The 25,459-nt window shown below is 43.1% G+C and overlaps 1 pseudogene; it reads right to left on the bottom strand.

Annotated features, from left to right (window-relative positions):
- Positions 1-336: 336 nt before the first annotated feature.
- Positions 337-1,187, bottom strand: LOC138762387 (actin-like protein 7B; annotated as a pseudogene).
- Positions 1,188-25,459: the final 24,272 nt, after the last annotated feature.

Raw genomic sequence — 25,459 nt, 5'->3', positions numbered from 1 at the left:
AGGAAGTCAGAGAAGTGGATTGGTGCATTTGGGAATTTTAGATCCAATAAACTGGTGAAGAATGGAGCTGAGTAATGTTTGGAGATAGGCAGATCTGTGATCTCGTGGTGTAGTTAGGGGAGGTTGGAAAGGGAGCGGCTGCTCCCCCTGAGCATTTTTTTCAAAAGTAGTGCCTCCCGCCACCCCACTTCGACACCACCATCCCCACTCCAATGCCACCACCCCTTCACTTCAGCGCTGCCGAAAAATGTGTTCCCCTTACACCCCCTCTACGCTACTGGCTGCAATAAGCCCAGTTGATCTTTCCTCGGTGGATCCTGATGAAATACCAGGGCTTCAGTAGTGCACAATGGGGTTCATGCCACTTCCCATCTTGTCCATCTCCTTCTGATGGTGATCCAAGAAGCCATCAAACGTGGTGGAGACTTCACACATGAGGATGTTGCTGTAAATGTTGCCTTTAAGGCTACTGTCAGACGTTTCCAGGCTGTGCAAAACTAGGGAGTGGACTCCGGGCTCCTTGGAGCCCATCAGGGAGAACTTGAAGAGCATCTCCAGGCAGCTGATCCTCTCCTTGCCCAGTGTGATGATGTAACCATCGGGGAGCTCATACTCCATCAGATGCCTGTTCACGTTCAGGCCAAGATCTTCCTTGAAGTTGACCAAGATGTAGCTATATTTCTTTTTGATGTCCTCCTCGATGTGGAGCCCGTTCTCAGTGAACCAGTGGCCCATCTTTTTGGGCAGTTTCAGGAGGTAACCATTGAGGAAAGTGTCGCCGTAGTCGATCCTGTCGTCACATGGGGAATGATGTAGCCTTCGTGCATGGGCGCCATGTGGGTGACTCTATGGCCGCACTCCACCACCAAGCTGGTGGTGCAGCAGTAGGAGTAGAACAAGAGGACACTCCGGTAGGTGATGAGCATGGTGGGGGTGCTGAAAGTCTTGAAGAGAATCTAGGCCATCTTCTCCCTGCTGCTGGCCAGACAGAGGCGAGGATCAGCCATTATCACAGCGTACTCCTCAGGGAGGATCCTCATGGACCTGTGGAAGATGTGAGCCAAGACAGCTACCCAGTCCACCACAATTCCGTGCCTCAGTGGGCTGACCAGCTTCACCATGGGTTCTGGCATGGCCAGGTTTTCACCCACAAAGTTCTCCTTCCTGGGCACTGGTTGGATCTCCATCCTGTGTGCTTCTATATTTCCAGAAGACCTGGTAAGTCTATTTATGTCACTTGTGGGTCATGATACCTCATAAAATTATTGAGTCTTACAGCAAATGAAAACTCCATCTTTGTTTACATTTACTTAACCGCTCTTGCCCGCTTAAGGTGCGTAGCCAGCAATCCCCTGAAAATGCAGCTGTTTTCCAGATGTTTCTTGAATAAGCTGAGAGTTCCTGCCTCCATTATCTCCTCAGGCAGCACATATCAGATTACAACCAAAAGAATCTCTCTCCCAGATCTCCTAACATTCACTTTTAATCTTCAACATTAGTTCTCTTCTCTGGGACACTCAAACCACGAGAGCATCCTCTTAATATCCATTTCTGTGTGTCTACAACTTATAACTGCTCCAATCCACATCCCACCACTAACTCCTCCCCAGACATTGCCCGCTGCAACCACACAGCCCACCCCCCCCCCCCGTACCCGGACATAGCTCGCCGAATGGCGCCTTTTTCATGTGCTCTCACTCCCCCTTCAGAACCTGGCTTAACCTCTGCTGTGATCATATAAAGATGCCACTTAAATAGGTCTTAAGATGGGGTATTGTCAGTTTAATTGACATAAGGGAAGACCTGGAAGACATAAGGGTAGATTGAGGAGGTTCAAAAGTCTGTTAGCTATTGGACGAAAGACAATGTTGATGACCTTTGTTACTCTCACTTGTGACTTTGACAAGTACTTGTGGTTTAGGTGCAAATATGATTGGAAAGTTTCAAACTAGGAGAGATGGGCATGTTTCAAATTGCCCCTCCCATTACTCTGTAATCTCCTCCAGCCTTTCCTTTCATCAATGGGGACACATCAGTTGGTGCATGTAATGAGAAGACAGATGGTTCCTGCTACTCTTGATTAAAAGGAAAGGGCTTTGGACTTTATTCCCTTTTGTGTTAAGCAACTTTAAAAATATTCTGCATAATGATTGATGAAGAGAGGTTTATATTTCTCTTCTCAGAATGGAGTAGGCTTTCTTCACGACATTCGTGATGGAGACAACCATGCTAATTTCAACCATGCCACGATCCCAGAGAGGGCAACATTTGAGAGCAGACAAGTCTTGCACAACCTTTTGTTGTGCTAATTTGGTCAGAGCTAAAATTGTGGTTCCCTGCTGCTACTACAACAACCTGTGGGAGGGAAGTTTGCCCTTAAATGGCTGTTAACTAGGCACTCCACACTAAAACTAAGCCATGAGATGTGGTGAGACGTGGGCATCTGTGGCTTGAGTGTTTTTTGTAGAGAAACCTACTGGAAACAGCAAAATGTACTTAGTTTGCAAAGGAAAATCATCAAGGAGGAATAAAGCCTTTGCTTCCAGAGGCCCAGGCAATGCCTCAGGTGGATACACTGACATCAATGGCACATTACTATGGTGATGTCTGTGATACATCGATCATCTACAAATGTCACTGCCTTGTGTACAAGTGCCCCCTACACTTTAGAGAGATGCACTGCAGATTTCAGAAAAATGATAAGTGAATTCCCAAGCAAAATTCAACCATCTGCTTTGAGATATAATCCTTCAGTACTGGGCACTGAATGACAAAATTCCCAAGCCATTGTGTTTAAAATAAAACAAAACCCAGCAGGTATGCAGCAGCTCAAAGATCCCATTGAAACCAAAAAAGTTGGTTACCCTTTACTTGATATAGATGCTGCATGACCTACTGAGCTTCTAGCACTTTTGTGCATTGCACTACAATCATGGTGACTTTCTTTTAATTCCAAGTCAGAAGCTCATTGTTAAAAAGTTCCTTTTCAAACCTTGTTCTTGATAACATTCATTTTCTCAAAGGTCTATTTACATTTGGACCTGCAGTCCAAAGGAAAGGTGCTACTGAGTCACTCTCCATTGCAATTGTAAACAATAATGACCTGCGCTTCAATGCTCTAACTTTCATGGGCCAAGTCCCCAGGTTGGATTCCTTCACTTTTTTAACTGGTGACAGTGTGGTGATATGACCACCAGCCTACTACTGGGGGCGATCACTGTACCTGCAGGAAGACCACATAAGGGGCTGGCTTCACCTGGCCGGCTGTCAATCAGCCGACCTGAATATAAACCTGAGCCAGCCCTTCCTGAACCAGTCACACAGGGAGCCACCAAGGCTTGAACTGGTGTTCAGACTTTTATTGGAATAAAGCCTGTTGTACAGTCTTTTGCGTTAGTGGCTGCTTGCTGCTACCTCAGGGCACCACAGACAGCAAACATTCTTCAGCAAAATAAGTGAAATACCACACCTACAACTCAGGGGTCTGGTCAGTTTTTTCTCAGGGACTTATCTCAAAAATATACCTCATTCAACTTCTCATAGGGATGTTCAGTATAATCCAAATGTCAGAAATCAAGGCAGTGTACTTGCAATGCATTGTAACATTATGCTTGTAAACCAGGGAATTCCAGTGCCTTGCTGTACAACTGCTAAAAGACCCCATTGTGGGGTGTGCATGAGCAATCCCTCGGGTGGTAGCACTACCCTTGGATATTCCAGTGGAATATTTTTATTAAGCTGTAGCATCTGTGCTGGTGGAGTGAAAGCTGAGATCGGTAGTCAGTTGGTTCATCCAGAGCTCGTGAGTTTATGTTGTCTCACGTGCCGGAAGTCACATCAAGGCTACGTAAGCACGTGGGCTATGTGCATGCAGGCACCTTGCTCTTAACAGAAGAGAAAGCTGCGCAACACCATCTTTGGTGCGCTCAGAGCCAGTTAGCATGGCCACAAACCGCATGATCCACCACACAACCCTCCGCCATCCCCCCCACCCCCAGAACCGGCAATAGTGTCCCCATAATTCAGAGACTGTACAGACTTGTGCTTAGGCGGCTTGCCTCTACAAATGGCCAGTTGTATGGTGACCGGTTGTTCTAAGTCCAGATGGGCTGGCTTCAGGGGATCAATGGTGAAAAGTTCCAATACGAAGGTGCACCCATTGTTATGAGGCAACTTTTTACGGCTCTTCGTATGGCTGTTGAAGCATTAGGTGGAGTGCACCCCATCTATCAAAAACGTATTCACAGTTTTTTAGGTCCTTGGAGATGGAGGCGGGTGCCTGACTGTGGAGGGAGGGTGGGATGGGTGCCAGGTTACCAAATCAGTTGCAGAGGTTTTGTAGAACCACTGTGCCATCTGTCTTCTGCCTCCTCAGGGTGTGGAGAAACTTGCCGGGGGCGCTGTAGACCAGTTCTACCGATAATGCTGTAGGTTTTCCTTGGGTGCAGGCAGATCCCGAGAAGGACCCAGGGAGCTTGTCCTCCCATTTGGAGCCTGTGATTCTAGCCATGAGCGCTGATTTGAGATGTCTGTGGAAATGCTCGACCAGGCCATTTGACTGTAGATGGTAGCATTGGTATGGTGTAGTTTGGTTCCTAGCAGACTGGCCAACACTGCCCATAGGCTGGACATGAACTGGGCCCCCTTATTGAAAGTGATGTGTGCTGGGATGCCAAAACAAGTTACCCATGTTGCGAACAGGGCCCTGGAGTCACTGGTGGTGTCAGTGAGTAGAACAGCTTTGGACCACCTGGTGAAATGATCCACCATGGTGAGGAGGTACCGTGCACCTTGGGACACTGGTAGAGGTCCCACAATGTCAACATGAATATGGTCAAACCTGCGGGCTGGTGTCTCGAATTGTTGGGGGGCAGCTTTAGTGTATTTGTGAACCTTGGACATTTGACACTGAGTGCATGTTCATGCCCAATCACTGACCTGATTCCTGAGTCCATGACACACAAATCGAGAAGAGACTATTTGAACCATGGTTCAGATTGAGGGGTGTGATAGGCCATGCACTGAATCAAATAGCCGTCACCTCCTGACTGTCGGGTCAGTGGGGTGGGGGTGGCCCGTGGATGTATCGCCTTCATCTTGGCCCAGGGGTATGTCTTGCAGCTGCAGGCTGGAGATCGTGGTCTTGTAACTGCGCATCTTGTCATCACCCTGTTGCACCCTTCCCAGCTCAGTGCCTTGTGAAAAAGTCTGAATGGTTGGTCTGGAAAGGACGTCCGGCATGAGCATGTCTTTGCCAGAGACATGCTTGATTGTTGTCAGGAACTCAGAGATGGATGAAAGGTGGCACTGTTGTTGGGCTGACCAGGGATCTGTAACTTTTGTGAACACATAAGTCAATGGCTTGTGGTCTGTGAAAACTGTAAGCGGCCTGCCTTCCTGAGAGTACCTGAAGTGTTGTATGGTGAGGTAGAGCGCTAGCAGCTCCCTGTCAATGGCACTATATTTCAGCTCAGGAGGTTGTAAATGCTTACTGAAGAATGCTAGGGGTTTCCAGTGTCTGACCACGAGTTGTTCCAGTACCCCACCGATTGCAGTGCTCAAGTGTCAACTGTGAGGGTCGTTGGGACATCAGTTCTAGGGTGCATGAGCATAACAGCATTGTCTAGGGCCTCGTTTGCTTGAGGGAAAGCATCTACGGCGTTGTCGTTCCAAGTTATGTCTTTTTTTGTACCTGACATCAGGTTGTAAAGCCGCCAGGAGGAAACGGCTGTCATAGTTTACCATGCCTACAAACTCCTGCAGCCCTTTTACTGGCTGCTGAACTGCCAGGTGGCCTCTATCTTGCTTGGTAGGGGTGTGGTGCTGTTTTTCGAAATCCTGTGGCCCAGGAAATCAATGGTCTCTAACCTGAACTGGCACTTGGCATGGTTGATGGTGAGATTGAATTTGCTGAGGCGGGCATAAAGTTGGTGGAGGGTGGAAATGTGCTTGTTACAGTCCCTGCTCGTAATCAGGATGCCTTCTAAATAAATAAATAGAAAGTCCAGGTCCAGGCCCACTGAAAGTTTGTGCCACATTTTTAAGGCCGAATGTCATTTGCAGAAATTTGAATGGGATGAAAAGGGTGATCAGGGCTGTCTTCTGGATGTCGTCTGGGTGAATAGGGATTTGATGGTAGCCATGCACTAGGTCAACCTTAGAGAAAATGTGGGTGGCATGTAGGTTGGCAGCAAAGTCCTGGATACGTGGGATGGGGTAACGGTCCGGTATGGTGACATCGTTCATATGGCGATATTTCTCGTATAGTTGCAAACCCCCAGTTGCCTTTGACACCATGTGCAGCAGTAAGGCCCATGGGCTGTCTGACCTGCGGATGATCCCAGGCTCCTCCATGCGCATGAATTCTTCCTTAGGCAGGTTGAGTTGGTGGCAATCATCTGGCTCTGGCATGGAGGAGTGGCCCTTGGGTGGCAATGTGGTGCTGGACATGTCTCGGCATGGTGGAGGTGAACTGCAGCCTGAGGAGGGATGGCAACTTGGCCAGGATCCTCCTGTACTCATTGCTGGATGTTGCAACCAAACCCAAGTGAGGAGCGGGTATCATGGCATTCCCAAGTGGGAATGTCTGGAAAGTCTTGGCGTGGACTAGTCTCTTTAAGGTCAACAAGTAGGCTGTGGACCCTCAGGAAATCTGCTCCAAGGAGTGGCTTTTCCACAGTATCCAATGTGGTTCTATTTGAACGTGTTTTCACTGAACCAAAGTGTTATTTTCCATTTGCCATATGTCCTTATGGAGCTGTTGTTGGCAGCCCGTAAGATGGGTCTGCTCTGTCTCGTCCGGGTGTCCAATGGCGTTGGTGGTAGGACGCTAATCTCTGCACCGGTGTCTACAAGGAAATGGCGTCCAGAAATGCTGTCTCAAACATGTAGCAGGCTGTCCAGTTGGCCAGCTGCTGAAGCCATCAGTGGTGGCTGGCCCTAGCATTTCCTGGGAAGGAGCAGGGCTGTTGGCAGCAGTGGGCATCAGCTCCCATCTCTGGTGGTAGAAGCACCACTGGTTTTCAGCATCCCCGTCCTTCTTCAGGGCTACTGGTGGTCTTGTGATGTACGGGGCTTAGTCTGTGGCGTGGTCCGGGGTCGGGTCAGCTGACTGACAGTGGACTTGTTCTCCTTCTTGGTTCGCCAGAGGAGCTCTGCTTTGGTTGTGACCTTCCTAGGGTCACTGAAGTCTTCGTCTGCCAGTAGCAGCTGTATGTCATCATACATACAGCTTGAGGAACACCTGCTCGAACATGAGACAGGGCTTGCGTCCCTCTGCCACCCCAGCATTTCATCCATCAGGGCAGATGGGGTCTTGACCCCTAGGCCATCCAGATGCATTAGTCTGGCTGCCCTCTCGCATCTGGAGAGTCCAAACTTGCTGATTAGTAGCATTTTCAGCATGGTGTATTTGCTGCCTTCTGGTGGGGCCTGGATGAAGTTGTCCACCCAGGCTGCGGTCTCTTGGTCCAAACAGCTCACTATGTAAAAATACTTTGTTTGTAAAAATAACCTGTTTGACCTGGAACTGTGGGTCCACCTGGGCGAACCATGTGCAGGGCCTCAGTATCCAGAAAGTGGGCAGTTTCAAAGCAATAGCATTGCTCATGCACCTCTAGATTCAGGACAGTTCATTTGCTGCTGGATCCATTATGCGGGGTCCAAAGTACGTTTGGACCTGGCGGGGTCACCAATGTAGCACTTGTGCTAGTGGAATGAAAGATGAAATTGTTAGTCAGCGGGTTCATCCAGAACTTGTGAGTTTATTTTGTCTCGCGTACAGTGTTCTTAAGGTGCTTGAAACTCCCGCCCCCTTGTACCGGAAGTCACGTCAAGGCTACATAAGTGTGAGGCCTGTACGCATTTAGGCTCCTTGGTCTTAAAGGAAGAGAAGGATGCACGGTGCCATCTTTGGTGTGGCTGCTCCGATGGCGCACGCGTTACACTCAGAGCCACTTCACCTGACCACCAAGCGCGTTGGTCGCCACAAAGTGGTAATTTCATTCTTAAAATTTGCAGAGGATCATACAGTTCAATTTAGATGTGCAAGTAAAGATTTAACAGACTACAGAGGTTACAATTTCCTCTATTCTTTAGATTCCATTTTACTAGTGCATGACAATTTAAATTCAAGCATTGCTTTTCAGCCAAGAGGGTAACATTGAATCCTAACCTTTGTTCAGCTATAGTGAGAGGGTTCTACATTGCTTCCCGTTCACCACTGAATGTACTCCAAGCTTTAATGTGACCTGTGTGAGTCGTCAGAAACTGGGATAACGACAAAGTGCAGTTACATCTGGAATTTGAGGGACTCTGCTTGAACCATTAGTCAGTCCAAAGGCATTTCTCAAATCCAATTAAAGATGAATACTCTGCAGACATATTGTCTTGGAGATGTACAAGCAAACTGAATGAAAACAGAAATGTGGAATTTACTATGCATGACAAATAACATAAACCACTTTGAAGAAGTAAGAAGTGAAATGAGGAAGGTTAAGACTCATGTGAACCCCAACCACAGGTTCAAATTCAAATTTATTGTCAAAGAACCCGCACCACATCATATATAACCCTAAGATTCTTTTTCCTGCAGGCCTGGCAAAATTTTGAATGACCAGTAACTGTAAACTACTCAAGAACAAAGAAATGCATACAAAAGAAAGAAATCGAAACGAAAAAAAATGTAAATGACCTGACTACAAATACAGAAAATAAATATTCAGTATTAAATAATGAGCCAAGTAAGAGTCCTTAAATGAGTCTCTGAATGAGTCTGTCATTCAGGAGTCTGATGATGGAAGGATAGCAGGTGTTCCTGAACCGGATGGTGAGAGTCTTGTGGCACCTGTACCTCTTTCCTGATGGTAGCAGCAAGAACAGAGCGTTCCTGGATGATCCCATCCCTGCCACACTGCCTTCTCCCATCATGAAGAAGATTCAAGAGCGTGAACTCATGCACCTCTAGATTCAGGACAGTTCATTTGCTGCTAGTAAAATAACATCACCCTTAATCTGTAACCTTATTCTCCATTCTGTGTTTTATTCTGATCTACTTGCTAGATAGCGTTCACAACAAACCTTTCACCACCGAACCTCGGCACACATGACAATAAACATAAACTTGGATTTAATTATCAGGCTAAAGATGGATAAGGATCGAAAGAAGATCCTAAAATGCAAAACCATCTAAACATTTTGACAAAATATTGGGAAATATAGGAGGAATCCAATGAAAAAAATGCAGGAGTAATTTTATATTCTGCCTTTGCTACTTTCAATAACAACTCTGAAATCGAAGTAAAATGCTTTCAGCAACAGAGATAAAACTGAGGCATTAATAAACAAACAAAAGCCATGACACAGCTGATTGCTTTCAAGCAGGAAGGAGGAGTCTTATATTACTATGAAAAAAATCTTCCTGTTGTCCTTGCTCTTTAAAGAGTATAATCCTAGGTTCCAAAATTTAAGTTATCTCCCCTGTACACTTATTCTTCACTGTCTCCGCATTTCAACCTCCTGCCAGAATTAAGTTATGACCACATTCTCATATTCGTAAATGGGAAACGAGGGGAAAAACAGTTGTGATGGGTTCATGAAGCTTTCTTCCCCCAAAGAAGGACAGATGGTATTTTCTGTCAATGTTAGCACAGGGCTCTTTCTGCTCCGATGAACAGAGCGTAAAGAACCAGTGACGCTATTCCAGATAACAGAGGGGGCATGAAAAGGGGTCAAGGAGAGAAAGAAAATGTCAGATCTCTGCCTCAATGGTCTGCACGATACAACTCAACAGTTGCCCAGTCCGTTGGAGACAAACACTTTTCAAAGGAATTTGTAATTATAATGGCTTAAGTTAAAACGAACGAAGTAGATTCAGTGGCCAAGTCTGAGGGAGAAATTACTTTGCCACAGTGCAATAGTACAGATTCTATCACCAATGTGTATATGTACATATGTACAGATGGTAGTGTAGGATGACTGTGATTGGCTGAGAGTGTAGCCACACCTACTGGCAGGTCTTAAAAGGATTGCTCCTAGCCAGACCAGGTCATTCTGGACTGGTCGACCTACTTGTGATATGCTCCAGTCTTTTAGTTAATAAAAGCCTTGGTTTGGATCAACAAGTCTTTGATTTTTCGACGCGCACTACAATTTTATTAACTAAAAAAATTTTGAAAAGACTGGAGCATATCACAAGTAGGTCGACCATCCAAGAATGACCTGGTCTGGCTAGGAGCAGTCCTTTAACACCTGCCAGTAAGTGTGGCTACACTCTCAGCCAATCACAGTCATCCTACACTACCATCTATACATATGTACATATACACATTGATGACAGAATCTGTACTATCACATTCACCCCTTCTTTGGATGGAGGTTAGGGGCTGACCATCTGGTGTGACTGCCGTGACGCCAGGATTGGGGTCGCCGGCAGGCCCATATGGTGCGGCCACTGCTTCGCTCAATTCCCCAATGGCATTGTCGACAGTCTGGCCTGAGCTGGTGGGGTGGTGATGGTCCCTCTGTTCAAGCACATGACCTGGGGGAGAAGGAATAGGGGGAGGTTGGGTTAAAGGCACTGCTGTGCCTGATCTGGCTTGAGCTAGGTCCCTTACCGAGACTGTGTTCCTCCCGCCCGTCCAGGTACTCAACGTAGGCATAATGCGGGTTCGCATGGAGCAGAGTCACTCGGTCAACCAAGGGATCATTCTTAGAGTACCGGACATGGCGTCATAAAAGGATTGGACCGGGAACTGGAGGGCAAACATAACCGCTTTCCAGACAGTGGCATTCTCTCTTTCAACTTGCCCATTACCGTGTGGGTTATAGCTGGTGGTCCTGCTTGAAGCAATACCACGCTCCAAAAGGTACTGCCGCAGCTCTGCGCTCATAAACGAGGACCCCCTGTCACTGTGGATGTAATTGGGGTACCCGAAGATGGCAAAGATGCTGTGCAGGGCCTCTATAACTGAGGAGGCAGTCATGTCCGAGCAGGGCACAGCGAACGGGAAGCAGGAATACTCGTCGATGGCCATAAGGATGTAGGTGTCACGGTTGGTTGACGGTAGAGGCCCTTTGAAGTCTACGCTGATACGGTCAAAGGGGCGGGTGGCTTTGATGACATGGATGTTCTCTGGATGGAAGAAGTGGAGCTTGCACTCAGTGCACACTGGGCAGGCTCGGGTCATGGAGCGAATCTCCTCGACAGTGTAGGGCAGGTTGCAAGCTTTGACAAAGTGCGTGAACCTAGTGATCCCTGAATGACAGAGCTCCTCATGGAGTTTCTGCAGCCTGTCCAGTTGTATGTTGGCGCAAGTCCCCCTGGAGAGCGCATCTGGCGGGTCGTTGAGTTTACCTGGCCGATACATTATGTCATAATTAAAGGTGGAGAGCTCGATTCTCCATCTGGCGATTTTGTCGTTCTTGATCTTACCTCGCTGGGTATTGCTAAACATGAAGGAGACCGCGCGTTGGACGGTCAGCAGCATAAAGTGCCTGCCAGTGAGATAGTGTCTCCAACGACATACTACTTCAACTATGGCCTGGGTCTCCTTCTCGACAGAGGAGTGTCGGCTCTTAGGACCCTGGAGGGTTCTAAAGAAGAAGGCTACCGGCCAGTTGGCCTGGTTCAAAGTGGCTGCCAGTGCAAAGTCAGACGCATCGCTTTCGACTTGGAATGGAATGGATTCATCGATGGCTTGCAGCATTGCAGCAGCGATGTCCGATTTGATGCGGTCGAAGGCCACTCTGGCTTTGGTTCACAGGGGTAAGGAGGTGGTCTTGATGAGTGGCCGTGCCTTGTCAGCATAGTGTGGAACCCATTGGGCATAGTAAGAGAAAAAACCCAGGTAGCGTTTGAGTGCCTTCTGGGTGTTGGGGGGGGGAGGGGGCAAGTCCATGAGGGGACGCATGTGGCCAGGGTCCGGCATGACCACCCCATTCTCCACCACACAACCCAGAATTGCGAGCCGAGTGGTCTGGAAGACACACTTGTCGAAATTGTAGGTCAAGTTCAGCCGAATTGCAGTCTGAAAAAATTTCTCAAGGTTGGCATCATGATCCTCCGTGTCATGGCCACAGATGGTGACATTGTCCAGATACAGGAAAGTAGCAGTCAGCACGTCTGGTCCACCATCCAGTCCATTTCCCGCTGGAAGACCGCGACACCATTCATGACCCCAAATGGTTCCCTGAGGAATTGATACAGCCACCCATTCGCTTTGAAGGCCGCGCAAGGTCGGTCTTCTCGGTGGATCGGGAGCTGATGATAGGCTGAATGGTGGAAAATACATGGTATTGGGCCATCTGATTCACACATCCGTGATCTGTGGAAGGGGTTACGCGTCCAGGTGCGTGAAGCGGTTGATTTTTGGCTGTAGTCAACCACCATCCACGGCTTCTCCCCGCTTTTAACAATCACTACCTGGACCCTCCATGGACTCGAGCTAGGTTCGATAATGCCCTCGTCCAACAGTCTGCGCACCTCGCTTGTGATAAATTTCCTGTGTTTATAACTACATTGCTGGCTTTTGATGGCCACAGGTTTCCAGCCAGGGGTGAGATATGCGAAAAGTGCTGGCGGAGCAACTCGGAGGGTGGAGAAACTACAGATGAGGGCCTGGGGCGCGGGAGCAGGTGGCTCGAGCTGCCACTGGCAGGAGGTTTCAGGGGTGGAGTGATTACAGACAGAGAGCGGAGCATGAGGCTCCCCAAAGTGTAGGCAAATGGCTTGAAACTTGCACTGAAAATCCAGTCCCAGCAGAGCAGGGGCCCACAATTGGGGAAGGACTAAAACGAACGAAGTAGATTCAGTGGCCAAGTCTGAGGGAGAAATTACTTTGCCACAGCTACTCTCCAGCAACAGAAGGTCTCTCTGATCCAGCATGCTTCATATCCATTCCTTTCGGTAAAATGTTCAAGTTCCAGTTTTCACCCTTCTATTCCCACCTGAGCTAATTTCTGCTGAAATTCTCATCCTTGCTTTTATTTCTTACTTCCAATTACAATGCTAAAGGAGGCCATTCAGTCCAATGAGTCAATGCTGGCTCCTGGGAGGTAATCCCATTCATCCCATTCCTTTTTTGATTTCCCTGTAATTTATCTATTTCTCACATGTGCATCCTCCCAAACGATTGCTACCTCCAAAATTGTTGATTCTAACACCCTCCCCACTCCATTGGGAAAAAGTTTAAAACTTCAAATCACTACTTAAATATAAATCTCCAGCATTACAATCTCAGTTTATATATTCATACATTAATTCCAAAAGTTAAATGAATAGAGATAAAATCTGCACGGCCCTCCATCCAATCCTTTCTAGGCTGTGGTGCCCACAGAGGTGCTCACAGTGTCGCAGGTTGAACCAGGCCTCTGAGCATAAAAATAAGGCAAGGACACAAGAAAATGGGAGCAGGAATAGACCGCAGTTTCCTCATGCCCTCTACAGATGACCGCTCACCTTTGCTGACCTTCCTCGGAGACAGATCCCCATAACCCTGATCTTTCACTTTAAATACCTCCCATGAGTTATTCTTCACAACAAGAAAAGAATATCCTGGAGTTATGGGCTGAGCAGCAAGAGCAGGAAAAAGAGAATGGCCAACACTTTGAAGCTTTGAAGCCCATTTCAATGACATCCAAGGACTATTGTCTACTATTTTAATCCACTCTGCGAAAACAAAATCTGCAAGGTGCTTCTGAGTGCAGAGACATGATTGTGAATTAATTAATAGAACTCTACTACCTGATAGTTCATGAAATATTTTCTTAAACACAGTATTGTTTTTTGCATATCAGAGAAATGGGGTCAGCAAGTCAAGGCTCTGACTGTTACAATTGGAATGAGTGTGACGGCCTGTTGAGATGCAACAGAAACATTGCTGTTTATTTGTGGTGAAACAATTGCACCAACCCCTTACTTTTCCTCTGACGGCTTCTTTGCAACCTGCTGTGAAAATGTTTAGCTTTCTGCATTCACTCAACACTCTCCAAGTTCTGAAATCAACACCGACGGAAAGATCCTTCTGCTCATACCAGGAAAATGGAAAATACAAAACTGGCTACAGTTTTCAATAAAACTGAAAAAAGTGGGCAAAATGAAACACACTTTCAAAATGTAAAATACCAACACTGCAAAATGAGATGAAAGTGGAAGTGATGGCTGAATACCTTGTATGCAGGCAGCAGTCTGCTACTACAATTGCATGCCTAACCCACATCCAGCTGTCATTATCTTCGATGCAACTCATTGGAAGATCACCCCTACCCCATGCTATTTATAATTCTATTCTTCTGTACGTATTTACCTTCTGTCCATTTATTACCCTATAAACAATTTACCAATAGCCGTGTATTATTACATACATGGAATGGCAGCCCAGGCCAGCAGTCCAGTATCCCAGATGCAACTCCTGACTGTGTCTTCTCTTCTTCTTAGGCAGTCTCTTGGGCATCATGGATATCTTGTTTCCATTCCACTTCTGTGGGATGTGAGGTGACTGATGAGGCCAATGTCTCTACAAGTTGTTCTTTGAGATGGTTGACTCTGCCCTTTGGGTCTATTGATATTGGGGTTGTCCCTGAGGGCCCTGACATTCCAGTTGATCCTGTTAAGTGGCATTTTACTATCATGAGGTTCTTTAAGGTGTCTGATAACAGTGGGAAAGAAACTGCCCTTGAACCAAATGGTACTGATCTCGCACGTGAATCTTCTTCGTGATGTGGGTGAGGAGAGTGTGGCTGGGATGGGATGAGTTTTTTTTAATACTATATTTGGCTACTTTTCCAAGGCAGCCAGAGTTATAGATGGAGTGCAGCACTACAGTGAGATTAGAACCAGGAGACATAGCCTCAAGATTCTTGGGAGTCGATTTAAGACTGAGATGAGGTACTGCTTCTCGCAGGGAGAAGTGAATCTGTGGAATTGTTTGAGTGGAGACTGTCTCATTAAGTGTACTTAAGGCACAGATAGATAGATTTTTGAATAATAAGGGAGTTAGGGGATATGGGGAACAGATGGGTAAGTAGAACTGAATTCATGGCCAGATTACCCCTGATCTCATTGAATGTTGGTGCAGCTTTGACAGGCCAGATGGCTGACTCCTGCTCCAATTTCTTATGGTCTTCATTTCAGATTCAGAGATTAATCCAATAAACCATTAGTTGGTGACCATCAATCTCTCTTTCCTACCCTGTCAGCCATGGTCAAAGAACCAATGCATGCATGTAAGTAAATACTGGAGAGATGTATCAGAGATGGTCCTGGCATTGCTAGATGATAATCTAGCATCTTCAAGAAAGATAAAACTCCAGAGGAGAGAAGAAATGTACGCCAAGTGAAGATGCCACCAATGGGTTAACAGACATCAACCTCACAGTACATATTTTTAAAATGCAGTTACTGAACAAATTCAGTTTGATTGCTACAATGTAATCTTTTCTCAGAAGCTCATGAATAAAGATAATGGCTGATTTAAGTGTCATTGCTGTCATTTCCTTTGAGAAAATTTATTTGAGATAACATAAGCAGCCTGACAAAGCTGGAAATAAGTTGAAAGAACAAGCTGAAATTTCTGAAAGTTGATGGGTTTAATATCCAGCTCTTGCAGACCAACATAAAGCAAAATAAGACATCTTGAATTAAACATTTTCTTCACAATATTTACTTGCAAGTAATCTCTTTTACTTGTAAACTTTATCCCATCGGAAAGTTCTAATCTCATTTATTGAAGCAAAGGTGTTTGGATAGGAAATGGTTCCTCTCTAGCCCAAAGGTACAATTCTGAAATCAAATTACTTTACTGCTTGGAAATGTATTACCAGGAACCTACACTTCCTAGCTCCTCGAGCTGTGACTATACAATCGTTATAGAAGGCAAAACCTGACCTTAAGTATTCACCCATTCCTCCTTTCAGATTAAGACTACTGATTCTCCTTAGACCTCATGCTTCTCAAAATTAATTGGTCAATTTCCATAATTGAAGACCAGCATTTATGCTCTGTGAGAAAAACCGCTCTTAATTTTTCCTTTTTTGCTAAAAGTAAAGCAATGTTTTTTTGAGGGAGGCAGGGTATTTTTAAGAACATTTTGGTTCCCTCTATTTTAAAATGCTGTTAGCCTAAAGCTGCAGTTGGAGCTAGGAAGTAGTTCCAAAGCCTTTTGCAAAACCTCATCCAAGTCAGCATTCATTACGAAGGCATCCACAGTAAAGGGTGACTGGAATCATTGATGTTTCGGTTCCTCATTCTTTCTCAGATAAGGTTGTGATGTTACAAAGGGACTGATTAGACCAAGGAGACAGGGTGAATGGATGCTGTAGGAAGAGTGGTTCTTGATTTTTGAGATTCTCTTTTCCTCTTTGTTTCTCCTATTTCTATCTTCCTCGTATAAATGAGCACCATGTTTCATGCAACTAACCAAGCAGGACAATCATTGTTATAACTTTTCATGGATATTCTAAAAGAGTTTTTGAATCATTTTTTTCTGTTTAACATCGAGCAATACAACACAGAACAGGCCCTTTAGCCCTCAATGTTGTGCTGACCCATATATCCCTTCCTAAAAAAAGTTCAAAGTCCTCCCTACCCCATAACCCTCTATTTTTCTTTCCTCCTCGTGTCTGTCAAATAGTCTCTTAAATGCCCCTAATGTTTCAGCCTCCACCACCATCCCTGGCAAGGCATTCCAGGCAACCAAAACTCTCTGTGTAAAAAATTTACCCCTGATGTCTCCCTTAAACTTCTCTCCCTTAACTTTGTACATATGTCCTCTAATGGTGCTAATTCTGCCCTAGGAAACAGGTGCTGGCTGTCCACCCTATCTATGCTCCTCAGGAGTAGAGTTGCAACATGACCTCTCTACTCCTGAATTCAATCTCCCTATTAATGAATCCCAGCACCCCATAGACCTTCTTAACTATCCTTTTCTTGAGGGATGTATGGTTTTGCACCCCAAGGTCCCTCTGTTCATCCACATTCTTAAGTAACCAACCATTAACCCTGTACTCAGCCTTCTGGTTAGTCCTTCCAAAATGCATCACCACCCACTTATCTGGATTGAACTCCATCTGCCACTTTTCTGCCCAACTCTGCATCCTGTCTATATCAGCTTGCAAACTTCGACAACCTTCAACTCCATCCACAACTCCTCCAACCTTCATGTCATCAACAAACTTACTGACCCATTTATCTGCTTCTTCATCCAGGTCGTTTATAAAAGTCACAAAGAGCAGGGATCCTAGAACAGATCCCTGTGGCACTCTACGTGTCACCGGCCTCCAGGCAGAATACTTTTGTTCCATTACTACTCTCTGCTTTCTTCCTACAAACTAACTTTTTTTTAATCCATACAGCTAATTTTCCACTAATCCCAAGACTCATGGTCAGTTCTCCATAAAATAGTTGCTTCAATATTCTGTCATCAGACGTTCTTCTAACATGTCCTGGCTATCTCGTGCCCTTATTTGTTAGTCATAGTTTAGTTGATAGCATTCAAGCCTCTGAATCAGAAGATCATGAGTTTAAATTGCACTCAAGAAACATTGAGTGAGTGCTACACTGTTGAGGGTGTCATTCTTCAGAAGAAACATTGCTCATCTACTCTGTCAGGTGAGTTCAAGCAGTTCTTCTCCATTGTTCCAAAGAAGAGCAAGAGAATACTCTTAGTTAATGATTCAGCTCCACAGATATTTGGTGCTTCCTGACCTGGTGAAGATTTCAAGCTTTCTGATTTTTATTTCATATTTCCAGTATCTGAAGGTTTTTGATTTTTGAAAGCTCCTGGTGTCCTCCCTGATAATTAACTCTGAGTCAACATTACTGATTGCCTGATTGTAAAGCTACTCGCTTTATACCTGTGCCTAGGTACGAGAACAACACCATATGTAAGTTTACTGATGATAGGCCCATAGAGGGCTGTTTAAAAGAGGATGATGAGTCAACATGTAGAAAGGAGATTGAAAACTTGGTTGAATGGTGTACTAACAACAACCTCATTCAATGTCAACAAGTCCAAGGAACTGATTGTAGACTTTAGAAAGGGAAAACCAGAGGTGTACTATCCAGAAATAATTGGGGGATCAGAGGAGGAAAGAGTGAGCAAATTTAAATTTCTGGGAGTCACTATTTTGGAGATCCAGTCCTGAATTTATCATATCATCATATTAATGTTGTTATGAAGAAAGCATGTCAGTGCCTCGACTTCCTCAGGGGTTTGGTATGATCTTGGAAACCTTGGAAAACTTCTACAAATGTGTAGTGGAAAGTGTACTGACTGGATGCATCACAGCCTGGTATGAAAGCACCAATACTTCTGAGTGTAAAATCCTGTAAATGGTAGTGGACTCAGCCCAGTACATCAGAGGTAAAATTCTCCTCACCATTTAGATGGAATATTGCCATCAGAGGGCAACAGCAATCATCAAAGATCCACATCACCAGGGCATGCTCTATTCTTGCTGCTGCCCTTCTGGTACAGGTGCCACAGGACATGCATCTCCAGGTTCAGGAATAGTTGTTACCCTTCAGCTATCAGATTCCTGAACATCTTTCAGAGACACATTTATAAGGACTCTTACTTGGTACATTATTTATTACTGATTTTTTCCTAGATTGCAATCTGTTTATTTACATTTTTCTTTTGTATAAGTATCTTTATCTTGAGTACAATTTACAGTTACCTATAAGTAGAAATTATGCCTAGGATATATGTGAGATTGTGTATGTACTTTAAACTTTGAAAATGTCTGAAGTTGTGCAAGAAGTATATCTTTGTTTAAGACTAGTGGTCAGATGTGGAACTGACCCATTTTCCTTTCATATGGCCTGATCTGGAACAACATCTACAAATCCAGTTTAATGTATTAATCTTAAAGAGAGATAATTTATCACTGTGATGACTCTATCAACTTGGTATTAATGGCAGAGAGTTGTTTAGAGTTTGTATTTCAACCAGGGTTTGCCAGTCAGATGCCCATATCAACTGTTCCCCAAGGAAAATGGAACTTGCTTAAGTAAATAACATGCTTAGTCTGTATGAGTTGGGTCAAAAAGCCTGTTTCCATGTTGTTAACCCATTGGCATTATGTTTTATAATTTATAATTTTTAAAATAATTTATCATTTAGACATACAGCACAGTAACAGGCTTTTCCAGCCACTGATCCCATGCTGCCCAGTTACACCCAATTAACTTACAAGCCCCGTACACTTTTTTGGAAGGGTGGGAGGAAACCAGAGCACGTGGATGAAGCCCATGCAGACACCGGGAGAATGTACAAACTCCTTACAGACAGTGGAGCATTCAAACCTGGGTTGTTGGTGCTGTAATAGCCTTGCGCTTATCTTAGATGGCAAATGTTTATTGTTGGGTTGGATGATAGTCTTGTTCTACGTTTCCTTGAAACTGCCATATTGTGTCCTCAATCCTTCTGTGGCACCAAGTGGTGAGCTGGGATGTCCATTGGGGCTCTCTGGATAAAGAGGTCTGGCCTTTTGTTGTAGCGGATACCATCTCACTGGCTTTACTCAAAGCCCTGGAACACCTGGACAGCAAGCATGCATACATCAGGATGCTCTTTATCTTTTATTTTTTAATTTTTTTATTTTTCACACTGTGAACCATATCAACCAAAATAGATACTAACATTTCCCTCTTAAATATACACAGTGGCATTTTTTCCCCCTTTTTCCCCCCTACCTTCCCTCCCCCCTTCCCACCCCCCTCCAAAACCAATAAACATTCAACATATACAATACAATTAAACCATTAAACAATGTCATCACACAATGAAAAATAAACAAGAAAAATGTGTCATCTACTTTTACTCACTGGATCAAGTCATTTTGTCTTCTTATCATTTTAGGGGGTGGAGGTCCAAGGCAAGCCCTCTCCGTTATGTTCCATGTACGGTTCCTAAATGTGTTCAAATAATGTAACTTTATTTTTTAAATTATGTTATTTTTCCCAATGGAATACATTTATTCATTTCTATGTACCATTGCTGTATTCTCAGGCTCTTTTCCGATTTCCAGGTTGACATTATACATTTTTTTGCTACAGCTAAGGCTATCATAATAAATCTTTTTTTCCGCTTCATCCAGTTTGAGGCCTAACTCCTTACTTCTTATATTATTTAGAAGAAAGATCTCTGGATGTTTTGGTATGTTGTTTTTTTGTGATTTTATTTAATATCTGATTTATATCTTCCCAAAAATTTTTCACTTTCTCACATGTCCAGATTGCATGTTCTGTTGTTCCCATTTCCTTCTTACAGCAAAAACATCGATCTGATAATGTTGGATCCCATTTTTTAAAACTTTTGGGGCGTGATATATAACCTGTGTAACCAATTATACTGTATCATGTGTAACCTTGTGTTTATTATATTCTTCGTAGTTCCAGAACATAGCTTTTCCCATGTTTCATTTTTTATCTTTATGTTTAAATCTTTTTCCCACTTTTGTTTGGGTTTATAGCTTATTTCATCATTTTCCTTCTCTTGTAGCTTGATGTACATGTTCGTTATAAATCTTTTAATTATCATTGTGTCTGTAATCACATATTCAAAGCTGCTTCCTTCTGGTAACCTCAGCCTGCTTCCAAATTTGTCCTTTAAGTAGGCTTTCAGTTGATGGTATACAAACATTGTACCATGAGTTATTCCATATTTGTACTTCATTTGTTCAAATGTTAATAAATTATTTCCCAAAAAACAATTTTCTATTCTTTTAATTCCTTTTCTCTCCCATTCTCTAAAAGAAAGGTAATCTATTGTAAAAGGGATTAGCTGATTGTGCATCAATAATAATTTTGGTATTTGGTAATTTGTTTTTTTTCCTTTCTAAGTGAATCTTCTTCCATATATTGAGTAAATGATGCAATACTGGTGAGCTTTTATATCATACCAGATTTTCATCCCACTTATAAAGTATATGTTCCGATACCTTCTCCCCTATTTTACTTAGCTCTATCTTAGTCCAATCTGGTTTTTCCCTTGTCTGATAAAAATCTGATAAATACCTTAATTATGCTGCTCTATAATAATTTTTAAAGTTTGGTAACTGCAAACCACCTTGGTTGTACCTCTCTGTTAATTTATCTAACGCTATCCTCGGTTTCCCCCCTTTCCATAAAAATTTCCTTATTATTCTCTTTAGTTCATTAAAGAATTTCTCTGTTAAAGGAATTATAATTATTGAAATAAGTATTGTATCCTTGGGAAGACATTCATTTTAATGCAATTTACCCTCCCTATCAATGTTAGCGGTAATTCTTTCCAATGTTCTAAGTTTTCCTGCAATTTCTTTATTAGTGGCTGATAATTTAATTTGTACATGTGGCTTAAATTATTATCTAACCTAATACCTAGGTATCGGATTGCTTGTGTTTGCCATTTAAATGGTGATTCTTTTTTAAATTCTATATAATCCACATTGGCATCACTTCACTTTTATTTGCGTTGATCTTGTACCCTGATATTTCTCCATATTCCTTCAATTTCTTATGTAGTTCTGCTATTGATATTTCTGGTTCTGTTAAGTATACTATGATGTCATCTGCAAATAAACTGATTTTATACTCCTTCTCCTTTATTTTTATCCCTTTTATTTTATTTTCTGCTCTTATCAGTTCTGCCAATGGTTCTATTGCTAAAGCGAACAGTGAGGGAGATAATGGACATCCCTGCCTAGTTGACCTACTTAATTTAAATTGGTTTGATATATATCCATTTACTGTTACCTTCACCAATGGTCCATTATATAATGCTTTAATCCAATTAATATATTTTTCTGGTAGATTGAACCTCTGGAATACTTTGAATAAATAATTCCATTCTACCCTGTCAAAGGCTTCTTCTGCATCTAAAGCAACAGCCACTGTTGGCATCTTATTTCCTTGAACTGCATGAATTAATTTAATAAATTTACAGACATCATCCGCTGTTCTTCTTTTCTTAATAAATCCAGTTTGATCTTGTTTTACTATTTTTGGTTCACAGTCGGCCAATCTGTTTGCTAATAATTTTGCTATTATCTTATAATCTGAATTAAGTAGAGATATTGGTCTATATGATGCTGGTGTTAGTGGATCCTTCCCCGTCTTTGGTATTACTGTAATTATTGCTGTCTTACATGAATCTGGGAAGTTTTGGTTTCTTCTATCTTTTGTGTTTCATTACTTCCAGGAGAGGAGGAATTAATAATTCTTTAAATGTTTTATAGAATTCTATTGGGAATCCATCCTCTCCAGGCATTTTATTGTTTGGCAGCTTTTTTAATATATCCTGTACTTCCTCTATTTCAAATGGTTTTATCAGTTTGTTTTGTTCCTCTTCTTGCAATTTCAGCAGTTCAATTTTAGCTAAAAAACTCTTCTATTTTATTATCTTTCTCCTCGTTCTCAGTTTGGTATAATTGTCCATAAAATTCCTTAAAGTTCTCATTAATCTCCATTGGATTATATGTAATTTGTTTGTCCTTTTTCCTTGATGCCAATACAGTTCTTTTAGCTTGTTTTTTAAGTTGCCAGGCTAATATTTTGTGTGTTTTTTCTCCTAGTTCATAATACTTTTGCTTTATTTTCATTATGTTCTTCTCCACCTTATAAATTAGTAATGTTTTGTATTTTTTTTTGTCTGCCAATTCTCTTCTTTTTGTTGTATCTTCCCTTGTTGCTAGTTCTTTTTCTGTACTTACTATCTCCCTTTCCAACTGTTCTATTTCCCAATTGTAGTCCTTTTGCATTTTAGTTACATAACTTATTATCTGCCCTCTAATGAAGGCTTTCATTGCATCCCATAATATAAATTTGTCTTTCACTGATTCCGTATTTATTTCAAAGTACATTTTAATTTGGCGTTCAATAAACTCTTTAAATTCCTGCCTTTTAAGTAGCATGGAGTTTAACCTTCATCTATATGTTCTTAGTGGGATGTCCTCCAGTTCTATTGCTAATAACAGGGGTGAATGATCAGATAGCAATCTCGCTTTATATTCAGTTTTCCTAACTCTTCCTTGAATATGGGCCGACAACAAAAACATTCCTTGAGTATGTTTTATGCCTACTTGAATAATATGAGTATTCCTTCTCCCTTGGGTGCTGCCTCCTCCATATATCCATAAGTTTTATTTCCTGCATTGATTTAACCATAAATTTGACCACTTTATTCTTTTTGCTAGTCTTTTATTCAGTTTTATCCAATGTTGGATCCAAATTAAGGTTAAAATCCCCTCCTATCAAAAAAATATCCTGCATAAACTTTTGATCCTCTTCATTAGGTGCGTATATATTGAGCAAATTCCAAAATTCTGAATATATCTGACACTTTATCATTACATACCTCCCTGCTGGATCTGTTATTTCCTCCTCTATTTTGATTGGTACATTTTAATTAATTAATATAGCTACACCTCTGGCTTTTGAATTATAGATGGTGCTGCTACGTGCCCTACCCAGTCTCTCCTTAATTTATTATGTTCCACTTCAGTTAGATGGATTTCCTGCACAGATGCTATGTCTATTTTTTCTTTTTTTAGTAAATATAATAGCCTCTTCCGTTTTTAATTTGGTTATGTATTCCATTAATATTTATAGTCATATAATTCAACATGGCCATCTCATATCCTGTTTACACCTCATTTCCGCTTCCTTACCACCACCATCCCCCTTTTCCCCATTTTCATCTCTCAGTTTTCCCTTTTTAAACTCAATGCATGACAACAGATTTAAAATATAAAATACTTCAACAATTTCCACATCCAATATTCCCTTAGCCCCAAATATCCCCCCCCACCCCTCTCTGAGTTGCCCTTGCCGGGCAACCACAATTTCCCTCTCCATTTGGATTGCAAACCTGCTCACAAGTGTCAACTGATTTTGCAGTGACGGATATTCTCTCCCACCCAACCCCCCCAGAAAAGACTTTTCTTTACACATATAACAAAGCTCACCCTCTTTTTTTCCCCTTACTTCCTTTCTTCCCTTCTCTTTCTCTTCTTTCGTTCTTACATATACATTATTTTTACATCTTTATATGTATTTTATCGCCGTTCTTCATTCTTGTTACATCTCTTCATCTCTCCTTCTGTCCTGCAGACATTCTGCAAATTCTTGTGCATCCTCCGGATCCGAGAACAGTCGGATTCTGCCATGTATTCTGGCCATCTGTTTTACCTTATATTTCTCTGTGCAGATCTTGGTCTTCTTCTTCCTCTTCTTCTGTGTCTGCACCTGTCTTTGTGTCTTCTTCTTCTCTTCCTTGTATCTGTGTCTCTTCTGACTTTCCTGATGAGTTGCTTGTCTCACTTTGTTGGGCTTCTTCTTGCTTGGCTTCTTGCTGTTGGTCCTCTTCTTCTGGGGTACTCATCTGTTGGGCCTCCTGTTGCTGTTCTTCTTTCCTTTCACTCCCTTTCCTGTCGTTTTCCTCTTCTTCCAGCATTGTGTTTGCCCGCTCCTCAGCTGTGCCCCCCTCCCGTCAGTGTTCTCCTTCGCCTTAGTAAGCGTACTGCGCACTTTTGTTTGGCTCAGAGAGCCATTTTTGCAGTCCAGCGGTTGGGGGGGGGGGCGGTTTCTGACTCTGCGGGGACATCACCAACCTCGGAGAATGGGCTCTCTTCTCCACGACAGCTCCCTGTTTCTTCATGCAGGTAAGGCCTTCTCCTTTCTCTTCCAGCGTCTTTTCTTCTTTTTTTCCAGTTGTTTTTACTTTTTTCTTCTTGGGTGCCATTTTCTTTCTTTTCTCTACAACTTTATCTTTTATTTGTTATGTTTTGTATTTCTTGAACTTTGTATTTTCTTCACTTTATTTCTTCTTTTCTGGAGAGGGCTGGTATTCCCCTACCGGCCACTACTCCATCACGTGACTCCCAGGATGCTCGTTATCGACTACAGTTCAGCATTTAACACCATCATCCCCTCAAAACTGATCATCAAACTCCAAGACCTGAGATTCAACTCCCCACTGTGTAATTGGATCCTGGATTTCCTCACCTCCAGGCCACAATCAGTGAGTAAGAGTAAGAACATCTCCTCCACCATCTCCATCAGTACCGGAGCACCACAGGGCTATGTTCTTAGCCCTCTGCTGTACTCATTTTACATCTGCAACTGTGTAGCTTGGTATGACAACAACAATGATATCATGGTAGTGGGTTGTATAAGAGAAGTGGATGAATCAGCATACGTGATGGAGATTAAAAACTTGGGCTGTATGGTGCACCAACAACAACCTTGCACTCAGGGTCACCAAAACTAAGGAGCTGATTGTTGACTTCAGGAAAGGAAAATCAGAGATATACAATCCAGTGATCATTGCAACTTTAAGTTTTTGTGGGTCACTATCTCAGAGGATTTTTCCTAGACCCAACACACCAATGGCATGGTGTAGAAACAACGTCACTGCCTCTACTTCCTCAGGAGTTTGTAGACATTTGGTCTGACGCCAGAAACCCAGGAAAATTTCTA

Source organism: Narcine bancroftii, chromosome 4 (assembly GCF_036971445.1).
Source record: "Narcine bancroftii isolate sNarBan1 chromosome 4, sNarBan1.hap1, whole genome shotgun sequence".
NCBI lineage: Eukaryota > Metazoa > Chordata > Chondrichthyes > Torpediniformes > Narcinidae > Narcine > Narcine bancroftii.
This window is presented reverse-complemented; position numbering and strand designations above follow the sequence as displayed.